Genomic DNA, 19,205 nt, shown 5'->3' on the forward strand with positions numbered 1-19,205 from the left:
TCATATTAAAGGATTTTATTTTTTATTGTCATGGAGTCTATCTTACATCTTTACCCTTCATAGTATTATTAAATTATGCTTCTGATCTCTGTATAAATCCACTCCCATTTCTGTCCCAGAAATTTTTCAGGAGCTCATCCTTCCTTCTTCACATCACTACTCCTGTATCTACTCCCTAGAAATCTAAATGAAGGCAGATCCTCATTTATTCTCCCACTAGTGTCCTTTTCTGTCCAACCCCCTACATCTGATCTCATGGCAACTCTTACTCTTACTCAGAATAAAGGAAAGAAAGGGCTATTATAAAAGATGGCACGTCTTATAACCTTATTTAAATGACTCAGGATATAACTATTTTAATTTAAAATGGAAACAAAGTATGTTATTATACAGTTAAAGTAGAAAGGAAAAAAAAACCCACAATTATTAGGCTAATATTCTGTTCCAGGCCCTGAAGCTAAGCACTTTCCTACATGTTATGTTTCTACTTTGCACAGATCTCTAAGATAGGTATAATTGACTCTACCCCCCCTTTTTTTTAACGGATGAGAAAACTTAGGCTAAGAGAGGTCCAATGACTCACCCATGAATGCATAGCTACTATGTGGCAAAGCAAGAGTTTGAATGCAATTCCGATGCTAACATCTAGATATTTCTTTTTTAAAAGATAGGGGAAACAAGGGGTACCTGGTTGGCTCAGTCAGTTAAGCATCCAACTTCAGCTCACATCATGATCTTGTGGTTTGTGTATTTGAACCTCATATTGGGCTCTGTGCTGACAGCTTGGAGTCTGGAGTCTGCTTCAGATTCTGTGTCTCCCTCTCTTTCTGCCCCTCCCTCACTCACTGCCTTTCTTTTCTTTCAAAGAAAAATAAACATTAAAAATTTTTTTTAAAAAGATTGGGGGAGATTGTCCTGATAAAAGAATTAGGCTAAATGATCCCTAAAATTGCTCTCAGTGCTAACATTCTATGGGTCTAGAAACCCATGCAATGATATCTGCCTATCAGTATAGTAACTTCAAAGCAACCTCAAATTTATATCCATTTTAGTCTAACAATTAAGGGTAAGCAATGATAAAATCATCTGAAAATCTCTAAGAAGGCAACAAATGTATGCCTTCAGCTAGAAAGGTAAAAGGCCCAATTCTTAATTACTTTCCACGTCATCCCAAGTCTATTCATGACAAGTGTTTGGAGGTGAAGTGACAAAATTTTGACAAATGGGCAGGCCATGGTTTAACTTAATATTGTATCAAATATCAACAGTATTCACAGTATAAACTTGGATATTCACAGCATGCCTTGTCATCAGAAAAGCATGCCATTATTACCAAATTAAGACACGTAAGTATGCTTGTGTCCTGCCCTTCAGCTTCAAAGCCAAGTTGCTGAGGATCAAGACACCAACATTACAGTCGTTGGTAATCCCAGTTAACCATGCAGTCCAAGGCCCCATCCATATATGGCAATGGCATCTGCTGTGGTTAACAGTCAAGGGGTTCTGCAGAAGAATCAGGCTCTGGGAGACCCACAGGTCATGAACATTGAGCTCCACATGGGCAAGAGAGCAAATGGCTCATTCTTCTCATTTGCCAAATGTGCTTATCATGAAGTAAGAGATCAAGTTCTCTCTGGGACGATGCCCACCCCATTACCACCTCTAATAAATCACAAGGTAAAGGAAAGTGTGGAATATTTCAGCTCAAGGAGCTGTTGCACTGCTGTGACGTGCTCTCCTGATCCAGGCGGCCATCAGAGAGCAAGTGGCCCACACAAAGGTGGATTCCAGGCTCCAGTTGTCTTTCTTTCCATCCGTTTCTGAGGGCAGTAGTACAGCATGGTTAAGAGCTCTGTATCAGACTGTGGCTGTCCTGCTTTGAAATCCTGCTTTCTGCTTTCTGTTAACTTTATGTGTGAATCTAGGTCACTTGATTTGAGCCTCAGTGCTGAGGATTGAATAGAACACTGCATGACAGGTATTGCCACTGGGCCTTATGCAGTATAGGGGTTTAATAAATGCTAGCTATTTATATGCAGTGTATTCTCAAGGTCAAATATATGACATATGTCATATACTATGAATTTCCACTAATAATCAGAAGGGATAACAACAGAAGAGTAGGCTATTTTAAGTACTTTATACATTTGTTCCTTTGGGACATCACCTTACTCCATATGTGTGATATGATGTGTGGTGTGGAACTCCCAGCCCCTCCCCGCTTGCGACTATGCATATCTGACCCATCATATTCGTCATTAACCAGCATCACTGCCTCCAGAGGCAGCCTCTGAGTTGACCTGCACAGAGACCCTTCTTGACCTGCCTCACAACCTGCAGATTGTCCAACTGTTTTCAATTTCAGTCATTTCAATTTCAATTAAATTAAATTAAATTTCAATGAAAGGAATCGGAAGGACTTATGTTTGTAGACTGCAGTGACTAGATTTATCAAGCAGTCATTATACACGTGGCACATTATAGTTAGGACAAATTAGATTTGGCAAACATGCCTTCTCTTTCCTTTTCCAAAACCCTGCTCCCCTCTGGGTCTGCCTATGGATGTCTCACACTGGCTCAGGTGGCCCTACCTTCCATGGACATTTACAACTTCCCTGGACATACCTCACTGGCTTTGTACAGACAGAAACATCAGTGGTCTGAAAAGGAGCCTATTGACTTAGATGTTGTAACAGAATTAATGTGCCCGCTCCCAGGGACATTTACATTCAAAAGGAGTTGAGAGTTTAACAAAGAAATTAACCTTCAGCTGTAGAATTTTAAGTAAGAAAAAGACAATGTTTTCAGCCACCTGTTTTTTTTCCAGTTCTTTCCAGATAATGTCATTTCAAGATCTGCGTACTCTGTTGATGGAAAATATTAGGTAAAACTTTTTTCAAAAGATTGTAAGGGGGGTGCCTGTGTGGCTCTGTCAGTTAAGCGTCCAACTTCGACTCAGGTCATGATCTCATGGTTCATGAGTTCTAGCCCCACATCAGGCTCTGTGCTGACAGCTCAGAGCCTGGAGTCTGCTTCAGATTCTGTCTCCCTCTCTCTCTGCCCCTCCACACTCATTCTCTGTATCTGTCTCAAAAATAAATAAACATTAAAAAAATAATAAAATAATAAAAAGATTTTAAGCTTAAAAGGAAATTATCTTGCTGACTGTTTAATCCTAAAATGTGTTGTTTTAATATTCAACCCCCCAAATGAAATTAAGGCTAGTAGTCATCTATCTCAAAAATAATTTAAAAGGTCTTCTCCATCCCACGGATGATGGCTCAAGTGTATGCGCTGATATAATTTTTGTCCAACAATTGATTACCTGGTATATGCAAGACATACTACTTGATGACATGGGAATAGAAAGATTAATTTTTTTCAGTCAGATGCCAGGCACCCAGAAGCTTTCTCTATGTCAGAATTAACCTTAGTTGCCTATTTGCCCCCAAATTTCTTTCTTTGTTGTTCAACATTAGTACCTACCACCTAACTTGACAATGCAGTTAATTGTGTTCATGACTGCCTTCTTCATCAGATGAGATCCCGCTCCATAGAAAGAACTGTTTTCTGGACATTTCTGTATGCCACAACACTTAGCACAGTACCTTATCCTAAGTAAGTAACTCTAAACACCAAGGTCTAAAAATTCTAACCCGATGCCCACTTCCTAGAGCTGATAACCAAGTTCTCTAGGTTAAAAGACTCACTTCCAAACTGAAAAAATTCAGTTACTGTAGTGCAGAACAGGAGTCAAAATAGAAAGTTATCACCTATTATTTATTATCTATATGTTTCGTGACAAAACTTGAGATACCTTACTAAAAACTAGTTTACCATACCTGTAAATTAACATTTAAGATCATATGATAATATAAAATTATATCCCATGAGTACCCTTTCTTGAAAAAATAAAATGATATGAAATGCAAAATCCAATAACATAGCCACTTAAGAGTTGGTTGCAATTTTAGTTATTTCACTACTAGTCGGATTGATAGATTTATTGATAGACTATTAGACTTCTTAAAACTTTAGTCTTTTTTTCATCTTTTTTCCTAAAAACATTGGCAAGTCTGTGATTTTATATTCGGATTATGCACATTTTAGAGATAAATGTGTTTCTGCGGTCCAAAAGTTCATATTAAGGGAAAACAAATTTTCTAGCATTTGTACATAACAATGAGGCATTGACGTCACATAATTTCTGCGTTTGGAATCTTAATGTCCTCATGCCAAGCATCTTTATACCCTCTTAGCTGTCGCTGCTCTCTAGTCTTTCTACTGGCCTTATTCTGCTCACAAACTCTCATTAAAATGTAATTTTAGAACATGTTTATTTAAAAGATCATTTCCTTGGGGCGCCTGGGTGGCTCAGTCGGTTAGGCCTCCGACTTCGGCTCAGGTCAGATCTCACGTTCGTGGGTTCGAGCCCCGCGTCAGGCTCTGTGCTGACAGCTAGCTCAGAGCCTGAAGCCTGCTTCCAGTTCTGTGTCTCCTTCTCTCTCTGACCCTCCCCCTCTCATGCTCTGTCTCTCCTGTATCAAAAATTAATAAAACATTAAAAAAAAAAGATTTTCTTAAAAAAAAAAATAAATAAATAAATAAAAGATCATTTCCTTAAAAGTAACAAAATCTTCTTCAAATTTACAAATAATAATAATAAAATCTTCCTTTTACTACCTGTAAGTTAAGAGAGCCTAAAACAAATCAATTTTTCGTCTGAGTATATAAAGGCATATCAAATTCCCAACGCAAGCAATAAAATTTATCTCGCTTCAACAATGTGCACAATATCACTTGTGATTACCAGCTATTTTTTAAAATGGGGTATTCCTTTTACTTAGTGCCTTGAAAGCACACGTTTTCTTGAATTTTACCTTCCTTTTGACATTAGAATGAAATATAATTTCCTTTTGAACACACTTCAAAGAATGCTAGCAATGTAGGCAAGTAACTGCTTTCAATTACACTTGGCAATAGTTGCCGTCCTTATCACCTTGCATCTGTGACTCAGCCTGGCCTTGCTCAGGCAAAGGCAACAATGGCTGTGGCATTTAACACGGGGAGGCGCTTCCAGGGAGTGTGATTAGGAAAGCGTGCAGAAGTTCCCATATATGTTTTTTGTGAATTTTCTGTATCTCTTCAACCTCTGATTTGAGTCATTCCTCTTTGTTGCCAAATTGGGAAGATTCCTGGGGCATTTTGAAGTATGGAGTCATTAGCAAGGCAGGATGTTTAAAGTCAGGACTACCCTGGAAAATTTGTGGATCTGTGTTAAGAACCACAACCCAAATAGAAAAATAAATAATGTGATGTAGGAATATCTTCACATTGGCAGCTGACAAGATAGCTCAGAACTGGTCACTGAGTTTAAATTCCTTTTTCAGAAAAAGAAGAAGCACCATGACCTCATGAGTAATAACTAATAATCACAAATTGTGCTTGTCTGCCAACCAATTATTGCCAGCTGGTTATTTGGGGGAGAGGGGGTAATTATTCAAAAAGTATGAATTTGTCCTTTCCAATGGAGCATTGTCTGATTGGTTGAATGTTCTTTGACTTTTGGGTTGCAGCTACATATTAATGAAACAGAGTATAAGATAGTACAATAAAGAGGAAAATAGTACACATGTGACTATGAACTACCCAAGATTTTTTTAAAGTTTGTTTATTTATTGAGAGAGAGAGAGAGAGAGAGAGAGAGAGAGAACATGCATGGTCAAAGTAGGGCCAGGGAGAGACTAGAATCCCAAGCAGGCTATATGCTGATAGCATGGAGCCCCGCATGGGGCTCAATCCCACCAATTGTGTGATCATGACCTGAGCAGAGATCAAGAGTTGAATGCTTAAGCGTCTGAGCCACCCACATGTCCCTCTATATCACAAGATTTGAACTGAAATTCATGTTAAAGCATATGTAAGTATCATAAAAATGCAGTGCTATTTCTTTCATTAGGAGAGTCCAGGATATCCTCAGGAGACATTAGAACAAATCTGGCATTTAGCATTCAAAAATGAAGCAAGATGTAGGCATTTGGTGTGGGGTTGCTATTACAAGGAGCAGAATTGCACTAACAGCCCACATTATCTCCCACCAGGAGAGCCTGAAGAGAGAGGAGAACTGTCCCACTCTGGGCAGGGAAGATTCGGAAAAACCATTGGATTCTCTGCATTCTAACATTATAGAAGCAGAAGTCATGGAGGCTTGCTTTTAGACTGAGTTCTGCCATGAGCTAGCTCTAAAACCTTGAAAATTGATTTATTTGACAATCATCAATAGAACACCAACCTTATGTGAGACACTGTTCAGTGCTAGAGATAGAAGGGAGTGAAAGAGGGTTTCTGCCCTCATGAAGTTTCAATCTATCAGGGCTGGTAAATGTTAAATATAACCATATAAGACCTAATAAATACTATAAAATATAGTCAGAGATTAGGGAGACTGGTGAGTCAGGGAAGGCTTCTCTAAGAAAGTGGCCTTTGAGCTGGGAGGTCTTCATTTTGTACATTGAAATCACCTCTGGGGCTTTAAAAACTATGAATGCCTAACTCTCCACCAGATCAAAGGAACTGAATCTAAGAATGAGGTTCAGGTAGCATTATTTATTAAAATCTTACCCAAATGGGACGCCTGGGTGGCTTAGTCAGCTGAGCGTCTGACTCTTGACTTTGACTAAGGTCATCATCCCAGGGTCATGAGACCAAGCCCTGCATCGAGCTCCGTGCTGAGAATGGAGCCTGCTTGGCAAAAGCATGCACATTTGCTGAGATCTGTGACATGGGAGAAGAAGAAATGCAGTTTATACCTGTAAATATGAAACACCCAAGTAAGCACTTGATTGGGTCTTAGGGGAAAGGTCCAGGCATATCTATTTGGAAGTCAGCAGCATAAAGAACTTGAAGCCATGTGTGATATGAGACCCTGGAGAGAGCATGGAAGGAAAGAACATGGCTAGTCCGAGTCTCAATCTCATAATGTACAATAAAAGGATTGACTCTGATCAGCACTTCTCAAACTTCCATGTGCCTCAGGATCACCCAGAGGACTTGCTGAAACATTAGTTGATGGGCTCCTAAAATCACAGAGTCTGTGGGTCTGTGAATTTGCATTTCTAACAAGTGTCCCAGGAGATATGAATACCACTGATAGGGGGCTACTTGAAAACTAGATGATGTAAGATTTCCCTTCCTTCTCTGATATTGCACCATGACATCGCTGTGCCATCTGCAAAAACTCACATGAAAATATGTACAAATACCAGACAGAGATTTTATTATTGCAAAATGAAAGCATGATGGTATGAAAACATAGAGACATGACCTCGGGAGTGGTTAAGAGCTGTTCTATGCCTTCATAATTTGTGTTCTTTTTTAAGGTTGGACAGATTCAACAATTGGCAAGTACTAAGTGGGCATCTTCCTCATGTAAAGATTTTACAGGGAAATAATCTGTAATTCTCTTAAAATTAAGTGTACACATTGCCTGCTGGTATTGTAGCAGTTTTTGAAAAACCTATAGAAATTGAGAGAATTCAGTTCTGCAAGGATCATTTTTTTTTATATGTTGTCAAAGGAATGTTGAAGATAACTGATGAGCAACACAGACCACAATATAGGCATTTTGTATCTTGGGCACACAGAATCAAGACTGTGAGAATACTGTTTTATTTTACTCTTATTTCACTTCATTCAGTCTTGATGTTAAGAAACTAAATTGCTCTTGAGGAGCCTGGGTTAAGCATCCCACTCTTGATTTTGGCTCAGGTCATGATCTCATCATTTGTGAGTTTGATCCCCACATTGGACTCCATGCTGGCAGGGCAGAGCCTGCTTGGGATTCTCTCTTTCTCCACCTCTCCCCAACTCGTGCATTCACATGCTCTCTTCCTCTCTCTCTCTCAGAATAAACAAATGTATATATAATTTTTAAAAAGCAACATCCCCCACCTAGATTCCTCCATTGTGATATCATCAAAGAATGTGGATTGCACAGTTTTCATAAAATCATCAAAGTAGATAAGCCATTCGATCCCCTCCTACGTCTTCTGGAGATGTTCATAGATTAGTAAAGCTGATACTTCAAAAAGGAGACAGTAAACAAACTTTCTGAAACCACTTTAGAGAACTCTACCTATTCTTCTGATTTTGAAAGCAGCATAGCAATATCTATGCAGATATAATCACAAACTCTTCTCCAAAATCCTTTTTTTTAACTTTTTTTAATGTTTTATTTATTTTTGATACAGAGAGAGACAGAGCATGAGAGGGGGAGGGGCAGAGAGAGAAGGAGACACAGAACCAGAAGCAGGCTCCAGGCCCTGAGCTAGCTGTCACCCCAGAGCCTGACACGGGGCTCGAACCCACGAACGTGATATCTGACCTGAGCCGAAGTCGGAGTCTAAACCGACTGAGCCACCCAGGCACCCCATCCAAAATCCTAATTTTCTAACAAGTTGTGGTTGTGTTCACAGATTGTGTTTACACGGTAGCTGAATGAGGTGAGGGGCTCATTCTGCGATAAATGAAACAAATCAAAATGTTAGAACCTTGTGAAAGTGAATAGCAACTCCCCTATTTGGGCTAGCCGTTTGCTGTGAGTTTTAAAATGTCACCAAATAAAAGTTTCAAGCTACCAGAAATAAAACCCAATGGATTTCTTTCTTATTCCTCTGTTCCCTACCCAAGACCTTTAAATAACACTTGCATTTCTTCCAGCTCTTAGTCAAAGATGGGCTTTACTTCTCACGTCTTAAGTCTAGATCCCTATGTTGATAAACTTGCTTGGACACATGGTGCCCCCAAAACAAGCTCTGATGCATGAGCAGCAGATGCTTCCAGGGGAGGTGGTTATCTGGACTCTTGTCTTACTTCCCAGTGACAGAGGTCATGACCCTTAGGTGCTATCTAGCCACGTCGCTTACCTCATTTGAGGTGGGTTTAATATGACATCCAAACATTAAGCTCAGTTAAGATGCTATAAGACAGCTTCTCTGTATTGTCTAGTAGAAACATTAAGCTCTAAATAAGCAGAATTTCTGGAAAATGAGGAACTTCTCATATGAGTTTCATAAGCATTATGCATCCTCTTGCTGAATAACAAAGGAAGGGGCATACAATCTTGGTGTGACTTAATGAGTCTTTTTTTTTCCTTTTTGGTGCTTAATGATTCTTAATCCATTTGTTTCTCATGGGGAAAAAAGTGTCACTCTTCTATGTGTCTTCAGTCTACTGCTAATTATAGATTATATAGTCCCATAAAAGGGGAATTGACTGAGGTCTCCTCTTACATAATGGCTGACAAACGTATTGAAAACAAAGAGCAGAATGTTCTGAATCAAAATAATGGAACTGAATAAAAGACAGGAATCTATATATATGTAATATGTAAATTAAAGTGAACAGTGTTTTTATGAAATGACCAATTAGGTTGGTATATTAGTTCAAGTCCTCTAAGAAACAGATATCAAGACAAAAATCAGACATGCAAGAGTTCTATTAAAATTATAGGTTCTCATTTCCCACTCTGACCTAATCTACTCAGCCCCCAATCCTGAGTCTTGTCTACTAGTGTTCTTGACAGCAATTGCATTTCAGATGGTAAGAAGAGTATTGTTTTAGCTGCATTAGTAACAATACAATGAATATTCATTGAGTTTTTATCAAATTCTTGGCACTATTGGCTGTACACTTTACACTCAGTGCCATTAAATTCTCACAATAAAACTATATGGTGTGTGTGGAGGAGGGGTCTATTATTACCCTCATTTAACAGACATTGGTGGGGGCAGAAGGACATTTATTTAAGCAATTTACCCAAAAGTCTACCTAATAAATGTTAGGGCTGCAATTTTTGTCTGGATAGTCTGATACCATAGCCCATTTCTTTAAACTGAATTGCATCCCTCAAATAAATTTTTAAAATTAGTGCATTGACAAACACTCATTTATTGTGCATGTACTGTGTTCTTAGTGCTGTGGAGGATACTGAAGAACAGAGATCACTGGCCTCTGTGACTTTACGATGCAATAATGCAACGGGGAAGACAAATATTTTACAGGTAAATGATATGACTATAAATAATATATACCCAAGAGACCATATGTATTATATTATATAATGGAATTAGAACTGCTTTGGATCATTCATAGAGTTTAAATAGGAAAAAGTGGAAGAGAAGGCCTTATAGCCCAAGAGGAAAAAAGGGCATGACATATTCCCAGGACGGATGAAGCCAAAGTTGTAAGACAGGTAGTACATCTATCCAATTACAGTCAAAGGTTGAAATGAGAAAGTCAGGTGCTCTATAAATGTTCACTGAGTCGGTGAGCCAAGGACAAGTGGATAAGTAAATGATGATCATATTTCCAAAATTACAAAAAGACTAATTGACAACATTCAATTCTCTCTTTTTTTAAAGTTTATTTTGAGCAAGAGAGTACATGCATGAAAGCATGGGAGGGGCAGGGGGCGGGGAGAGAGAGAGAATCCTAAGCAGGCTCAATGCTGTCAGTGCGGAGCCCAACTCAGGGCTGGATCCCACACTCTGTGAGACCATGACCTGAACAGAAACCAACAGTCAGACACTTAGTTTACTGAGCCACCCAAGCACCCCTATATTCTCTCTTTAAATTAAATCTCTTCCCTTTTATGTATGCCTTTAAATTTAATGATAAAATGTGAAAAAGCTAAAACAGAAAACTAAATCTCTGGGGCACACCTTGTTTTTAAAAAAAAATTTTTTTTAATGTTTTATTAATTTTTGATACAGGAGAGACAGAGCATGAGAGGGGGAGGGTCAGGGAGAGAAGGAAACACAGAACTGGAAGCAGGTTCCAGGCTCTGAGCTAGCCGTCAGCACAGAGCCCGACGCGGGGCTCGAACCCACGAACGTGAGATCTGACCTGAGCCGAAGGCGGAGGCTCAACCGACTGAGCCACCCAGGTGCCCCGCACCTTGTTTTTTGACTAGACTTACTTCAAAACATCCGTACAATCAGGCACCTAGTGCCCTAAGAGAAAGTGCTACTTTAGTTGCCTGCTTTTATGGAATTTCTCTGATTTCAGTCACACTATGGTTTTAATTTAAAAAGAAAACTCATTAAGAGTATCCCTCGTTGAAGCTGAATCTGAAAAAGAAAAGTTTTCGTAAGGAATGGACAACATTAGAGAAGTATGAAAGGCAAAAAGAAACAAAATGAATTGAGGTTTTGAATGAGAAAAGAAACCTGAACACGAAGTATTTTCTTTTAAATAAATTGAGTAACATTTCCTCTCTATATATGTGGGAAGTTAATGGTAACTTGATAGGTCAATTTAAAATTTCTAATGTGAAGCGTTGTTCCAGACTTGAAGGGATTGGGGTCAGAGTACACAGACTCTTTCTTTATCAAGCAATAGATCATGCAATGACAGCCCATGCGGACACCGAGCACATCTTCAGAATCTCAAGGCTGTAGGAAGGTCAGCATGTGACACTGTGGTCTTTGTTTCCTCTCCCCAGGCACACTTAGAAACTGTTGTGCGTAACAATGTGAGAGACAAAAAATTTAAAAATGACCTCTGTCATGAGGAAAAAAATTCCCTTGGCCTTGTTGAAATAATCATTACCCTTCAACTTATACTAATCATTTGGCCAAGTCTCCACTCTCCCACGTAACCATCCAGCAAAAATTGATACAGGTGAAAAGAAAATGTAAACCTCATCCTTTCCCACCCTATGAAGTTAGTTACAGAGAATGCAATTAATAAATTAGGAAATGTGTTAAAAGAACTCGTAACCAGTTAAGTCCAGTGTTTCCAAGGCTGCGCTGTCCACAGCGGGACTGCAGTACTGGTTTGTCAACAAGGATCCACATGACAACACGTGACAGCAATTCCCAATTAAAACATAAATTTAAAAAAAATTAAAGCCATCCAATGGCTACACAAATTGTAGTTTATTTTGCTTTGTTTTGTTTTAACCAGAAAAGCTCCAACGGCTCTTCTGATTGATGGGAAGATTTATTTATAATGCTATCTCCCAAAGTGTGTCAAATGAAAACAGGTCCGTGGGACGCTCACAGCTGTGACAGGAAGAAACGGCCTGTGATTAAAGACTCGATGAATAAAGTGTCTTTACTCCTGGGATTCTCTGACTTCTTCCTATGCCAACGTGCATTATTAATATCAAGAGGGAATAGTAAGTGGCATTTTCCCAATTTCCTTAACTATAGACCTCATTTTAATAGGGCACAGGGTAAATTTCCAGCAAGTCAGATTTAAGCATTTAAAAACAAGAGAGGGGGAGAAGAAAAACATGAAACCCCCAAAGATGAGGCAGCTCATTTTGAACCCATTCAAACAATGTGAGGGATTTTTTTTTTATTTAAACTGAAATGACAAGTTCTTCGATGTCAAGGTACAATTGAGTTTTAAAAATATAAGATTTTTTAAGGAACCATATGGTTCCAGCTTTCTTTTTAATTTCCTAAACATCCTGCAAGTAATAAAATATATTTCTGAAAGTAGAACTTTGTATGGAAGTTAAAACATTGCAGAAGTGAAAGTGGCATATTTTTAAGGTCTGATTATTGAGGACAAAAATGCATGAAATAAAAAAACATAAAGCATAAATAAGTCAGAACTTGGAAAATAATCTATTTATTTAAATTTCTACTAGCATCCCAAATAAAAGCAACCACTTAAAATAAATAAAAATTGTTTTAATTCTTTTTCACCAATTATGAAGGAATAGATATTAAGGGTGCCTGAGTGGCTACATTGGTTAAGTGTTTCACTTGAGCTCAAGTCATGATCTCACGGTTCATGGGTTTGAGCCCCGTATGGGGGTCTCTGCTGTCAGCATGAAGCCTGCTTCAGATCCTCTGTCCCTCTCTCTGTCTCTGCTTCTCCCCTGCTTGTGCTCTCTCTCTCAAAGATAAATAAATAAACTTTAAAAAAGAAATTTAAAGTATAATTGCCTATAATGTGGTCACAGATATTTACTATACTTGAAAACATTAATCTTAAAATTTGATGTCTCATATACTTTCTTTAAAATGAGATGAAACAACATGTATGGATACATATACTATTTTGAGAAATAATCTGCATAGTTTATAATACCCTTACATTTTTTAATTATGCCACAGAATTTTCACAGATACTTTTTTTGTAATAAAACTGAATATTTTATAATCATATTCAAATATAAACAATCAACTGCTATTTAAAAATAACTTCCAAAATGACTTCAAAATTGAAATGGGATAGTTGACCTACTTGAAAGTAGTTTAGAGAAGGAAGATTTTATAGAAGAGTAGATGTAAGAGTAAAAGAAGGTGCAATATGAAAAGAGAAAGAGTCAGAGAATCCAGATGTGTCTGTGAGGCAGGGAAAACAGGAACCAGACCCTGGAATGTTCTGTGGCTTATTAGCAATAGGATAAAATATAAAAGTACTCCCTGGCTTAGGACACGAAATTCCAGACAGCACGTTCTTTGTGTAAACTTCAATCAACTTCAGAGTACAATATATCCCTAATGTCTTTTTCCATATCTTCATCAATATTCAAGAAACAAGTATTTATTTTGCAAAGCACAGTCGTTTTAAAGAGAAAAGATTGTAGGAGAAAGTCTATGAAAGCAAATCATTTCTTATTTTCTTGCATAAATAGCCAAGGGGGGAGAGAAATTAATAAATTTGCAAAGACTTCCACCACAGTTGGAAGATGAAAAGGTGTTCTGAATATTCACATGAAAAATCTAACACCAAATATCCAAATTCTTTTCTCATTTCCCCACCGGCTTTCCTGCTTTTCCCACACCACCCCCACCTCATTCTTTTTGGTCCTATTTGGAATCAGATAAGCCCATCACTTCCTTTGTTCACTTTTTAAAAATAAATTAAATATACTGACATTAGTTTAAGTAATACCACACCCAACCATACACGGGTATTGAGTCCGCCAGGATTCTCTTAGTCATAAGGTATTAAAACCCATCTCAGACAGACTCGACCATGAAAACCTCTATTATCTCCCATCACAGGAAGTCCAGAGCGGGGAATGTTCCAGGACTGGCTGATAATGATAACATTAGGGGCCCAGGTTCTTTCCTCTGTCAGTTCAGCTGGCTCTCCCCTTAGACTTAGAGCAGTATGGCACCCAGGATTTGGGGAAACATATCCAGACATGCCAATGTTTTGAGATATTATTTTCTCTTGTGGAATTTTCTTAGAAATGAGGCAAATGATTTCCAGATCCACCTAGAAAAATTGCCCTTCCTTTTCTTTGGTCAAAATTGGTTCCTGAGCCCTTTTCTCAGAGTCACTAGGTTTATCCTAAATCCAATGTGTCCACTACAGAAACTGGAGGTGCGATCAGCTTTTCCAGAGGTACATGGCTGGTTGGGAAAGAGGTAAGTTCTTGGACATAATTTTTTAAAGGATTCTCTCAGGAAGAGGGAAAGAAAGAATGAAAGCTAGTAGAAACCGGCAGTGTCTTCCACACACATGCATGTTTGTCTATGTTTTTAAAGACAAAAATGATTTATAGTATCTCTAGAGCTTGCAGAGTAACACTAAAGAAAGTGTATAAATTGAATATCTGAATAAACAGCCCATATTTGCATAATTTTCCTCTTCTGAGAAAGCCAGTAAACTCCTAAGAGTTCAGTTTCTGGAAAGTTCATTTCTTAAACATTTGTTTGGGCATCCTGGTGATTTCCTGCAAACAGCCTACCACACAGATCCTCGGGATAACTCACTTAAGAATAATGACAGTGCTCTCAGGCCGTTAATCTCATCTGCTTCTCAAAGAAAGAAAAATGGTGAAATAGTCACTCTGGTGGCTCCCAGAGGTCTGCCATGGCCCCTTCCTGCACTCTCCTGAGAGCCCCCACAAGCACCAACCTCTCCAGTGTCCCATTCTTGTCCTGACAACTGGCTGTTTACTGTGACTAATAAATCCCTGGTAAGCTGTCCCAGCTAATTAACGTGTTGGTGAGTGAACTCAGTGTTAGGAATGAGATCTGAGGAATAACGTCTCTATGAGAATCAGATTTAAGCAACGAGAGTGGAGGGGCACCTGTGGCTCAGTCAGTTGAAGGCCCAACTCTTGATTTCATCTCAGGTCATGATTCCCAGGTTGTGGGGTTGTGGGTTGAAGCCCCATGTTGGGCTCTGCCCCTCTCCCTCACTTATACTTTCTCTCTCTCTCTCTCTCAAAACAAAAAGAAGAAATGAGAGATGAATTTATCTTTCATTTTCCACAGCACATGAGAAGACAGTATGCTGACTTCATTGACTCCAGTGAAGATGTGATGGGTTCGGAAGTGACACCAAGTGGCAATGACAAACTACTATTAGCGCATGAAGAGAATCTCAGTCAATCTGCCCGAGAGATCAAGAGATGGTAATCACAGGTCTCTGCCTGCTTCAGCCTTTTGTCCCACCCTAGCCTCACCCCAGGTGGCAAAGATGTTTTTAAACTCAATAACTCATAGAAATTGTTCTGTGAGAGCTGATAGGTATTGGTGAGATGAAGTGTTTATTTGTCTAGCAGTATTTGTCTCCATTCTGGGCAACTGAAGGATCAATGTGAAATAGAGGTCGCTAGCAGGAGCATAGGGCACTGCTACAGGATTAAGTACAGAAAGAGGAGTAGACAAGAGGAAAAAAATCAAAAGGAGAGAAGACGTCTAGTACTTCTGAAAAGTCTATGAATATTAAGAAACAAATATTTAAGGCGAAGAATAAAGAATGACTTGTCCCTTAATTTGGATTTGGGCCAATCATAAATAATGTTAGATCCTTGCCAATGATGGATCAAGTCCATGAGCCTCTGTCGGGCATTAAAACAGTGGCACACACACAAGGGCAACCTCACTCAATGTTCAAATTCCACCTACTCCCAAAGTTCAGTTCTGACTCCAAGATCAAAGACAGCATGCACAGATGGTTTCCCCTTTACACCTAGGAAGACATTTATTCTTTTGCAGCCTCCTTGGTCTAAATAGAGAATAATGTATACTCTATTATCTAAGAAGAAATGAAGCACATGGGGCTAGGTTTCCCCGCAGGCAGCCCCACAGCTCAGCTTGGTTGCAGATCATTGGCCATGTAATGGCCCTGGTGCTAAGAAAAACCACAACGTCATCATCCTCATCATTTTTATGGATCAGAAAACAGTAGCTTCCAAAAATTTCCTGTTAATAAAGACTGATAGCAAGTACTTGAATGTCCAGCTGTAGTGCCTCGCATAAGGTAAGACAGGATCAATAGGTCTAGCTGCATAAGATCTCTCCATTTAAAACAATATTTTAACTTCAAATTTGCACCAGGTCAGAGGCAAATTCTGTTACCTAAGAAACATTGGCTGCCGTGTTTTTCATTCATTCAGTGATTAGGAAATATTTATTAAGCCCATGCTTACCATGTGCCCATAATTGTTATAGGTGTTGTAGATAGACTGTTAAACAAAACTGACCTTTTCTACAACTAAGTGAATCAAGAAAAAATCATAATAAGCTTACGTAGTAAGCTTTATGTCCATATAAGAATGGTTGGTTTTACACCCAAAGATATTTCCATCTAAATCATTCAGAACATATTTAAGCAAGAGACAATGATAAGATGATAAGACAAACTATGCAGCATAAATGTGAGCAAATAGTCCAAATGACAATAAAATTATTAAACAGTTTTAATAAGGTATGAACGAAACTTGCAGTTAAAAGCCAGGAAGTGATCCATGACTATCTCACCAGAGCCAGACTCAGAGATGCCGATTTTACAAGAAGGAAGCAGAGGGGGTATACTTGTATCAGACCATCCAGCTACCACGTGTTAGGCCAGATTTGTCCCAATTTGAAATAGTGATTATTTCCACCCCAGGCCATGTCCTTGTAGCTCTTTGCTTCTTCCCTCTGATTACCCCCCAGTTTCTCCACCTTCACCCATAACTGTTCTGAGCAAGTATTAGTGTATTTACATAAATACACTAATTGTATTTATTGAATTGTAAACACCAACCTAAAGATTGTTAGGATGGCTGAGATTACATACAGTTCAATATTACTTGAATTAAGTTTAGTTCTCCAGATTGTAACAACTCTAATATACAAACTAGTTGACACTAAAGAACACTCCTCTAGACGTATTCCATGGCCTGTTCAAGTAGGTGTCCTCAGACTTCTAAGCACTTGCCACTCATTCCCAGAGCCACTCCTTAAACCCAGACTCCTGGCCTTTGAAGTTTTTAAAGATGTGAGACAGTCTTCTGTGTTTTCTTTAGCTTCTTATCCCCCCCATTCTTAGACAGCTCCTATCTACCACCACAAGTTCATGTTTACCTCCTGACTGACTCGCCTCCTGTCGAATTTGAGGACATCTTCTCAAAACAGCTTGTTCTTTTGACTTTATAGGCCCGTGGTTCTCATACTCAGGGTGCATCAGAATGAGGACTTGTTAAAACAGATTGTTGAGTCTCAACCCTAGACTTTCAAGATTCAGGAAGTCTACAGTTGGGCTTGAGAATTTGCATGACTAACAAGTTCCCAGGTGATTCTGCTCAGGTCATGATCTCGCAGTTCATGATTTCCAGCCTGCTTTGGACTCTGTGTCTCCTGGCCCCTTCCCTGCCTGTTTCTCTCTCTCTCTCTCTCTCTCTCTCTCTCTCTCTCTCTCTCTCTCTCTCCCAAAAATAAAATAAACACTAAAAAGGTTTTTTTAAATTGTGATAATATAAATTGCTTGTCAGAAACTGAATTTCTTGCTAATGGGACTGTAAGTTTGAAAATGTTTTTACAGTTTCTTTGAAAATGAAACATACATGGGGTACCTGGGTGGCTCAGTCGGTTAAGCATCAGACTTAGGCTCAGGTCATAATCTTGCAGTTTGTGGGTTTGAGCCCCGTGTCAGACTCTGTGTTGACACCTCAGACCTAGAGCCTGCTTCAGATTCTGTGTCTCCCTCTCTCTCTGCCCCTCCCCTGCTCATGCTCGTCTCTGTCTCTCAAAGAATAAATAAACATTTTTAAAATTTTTAATTAAACATACACTTAACATGCAATACAGTAATTACACCTCTGGAGCATTTATTTGTCCCAGAGAAATGAACATGAGTTCACACAAAAAGCTGTACACAATAGTTTATATCACTTTTGCTTTTAACAGGCCCAAAAGGAAAACAACCAACATGTCCTTCAATAAGTCAATAGTTAAACAAACTGCAGTGTATCTATATGAAGGAATACTACTCAGTAATCAAAAGGAATGAACTATTGGCACAGCTAACAACTTGAATAGATTTCTAAGGTATTATTATGCAGTGTTTTGTTTTTTTTAAAAAGCCAATCTCAAAAGGCCATCTACGGTATGAGTCTATTTATTTAACATTTTTGAATGACTGCATTATAGAGACGTTAAACAGATTAGTGTCAGGGATTGGGGACGTTGGGGACTGAGGAACTGTAAAGAGGTGGCACAAAGGAGATCTCTGTGGTGGTGGAACATTTCTCTCTCCTAATTGTGGTGGTGGTTAGAGGAACCAGCGTGTGATGAGTGACAGAGACCCATATGCACAGACGGTACCAACCCCAATCTCTTATTTTAGAAATTACTTTATAATTACATAAGATTAAACCATTGGGGGAAATTGTGTGGTATGTATGTGGGCCTTCTCTGTACTCTGTACTCCTTTGCCCCTTCCTGTGAATCTGTAAGCATTTCAAAATACGTCATAAAACTCCTTCCCCTGTGCAGCCAGGGTTTGGAACACAAGCATGGCACTACCAGAGGACAATCCTGATGCCCACCCCTATGCTATTGTTTCCAGCTTTCATTCTTGAGGCCCCATATGGCTCTGTCCACACCTGGCTCAAACCTGTGCAAACTCCTCTTTTACAATTCCCTAAGTTGGTTGACCTTTCACATGCTACTGTAGGCAATCACACTGGATTCACTGGTATTACCTGTCAGGAGAAAAAATTGTTTAAATATCATTTCACCCAGTATTTCCAGTCCAGCAATCTAGCCTAAAGAAAATACCAGAGATGCAAACACTGCAGTTATAATCACAATCGCAAAAATGTTGAATACAAGCTAAGTAGCTAAATAAATGGAGATACATTCATATGTGTAAATAATGCATACTTGTTAAGGGTGCCCAGGTGGCTCAGCATTCCACTCTTGATTCTGCTCAGGTCATGATCTCATGGTTTGTGA

Source organism: Suricata suricatta, chromosome 5 (genome assembly GCF_006229205.1).
Source record: "Suricata suricatta isolate VVHF042 chromosome 5, meerkat_22Aug2017_6uvM2_HiC, whole genome shotgun sequence".
Taxonomy (NCBI): Eukaryota; Metazoa; Chordata; class Mammalia; order Carnivora; family Herpestidae; genus Suricata; species Suricata suricatta.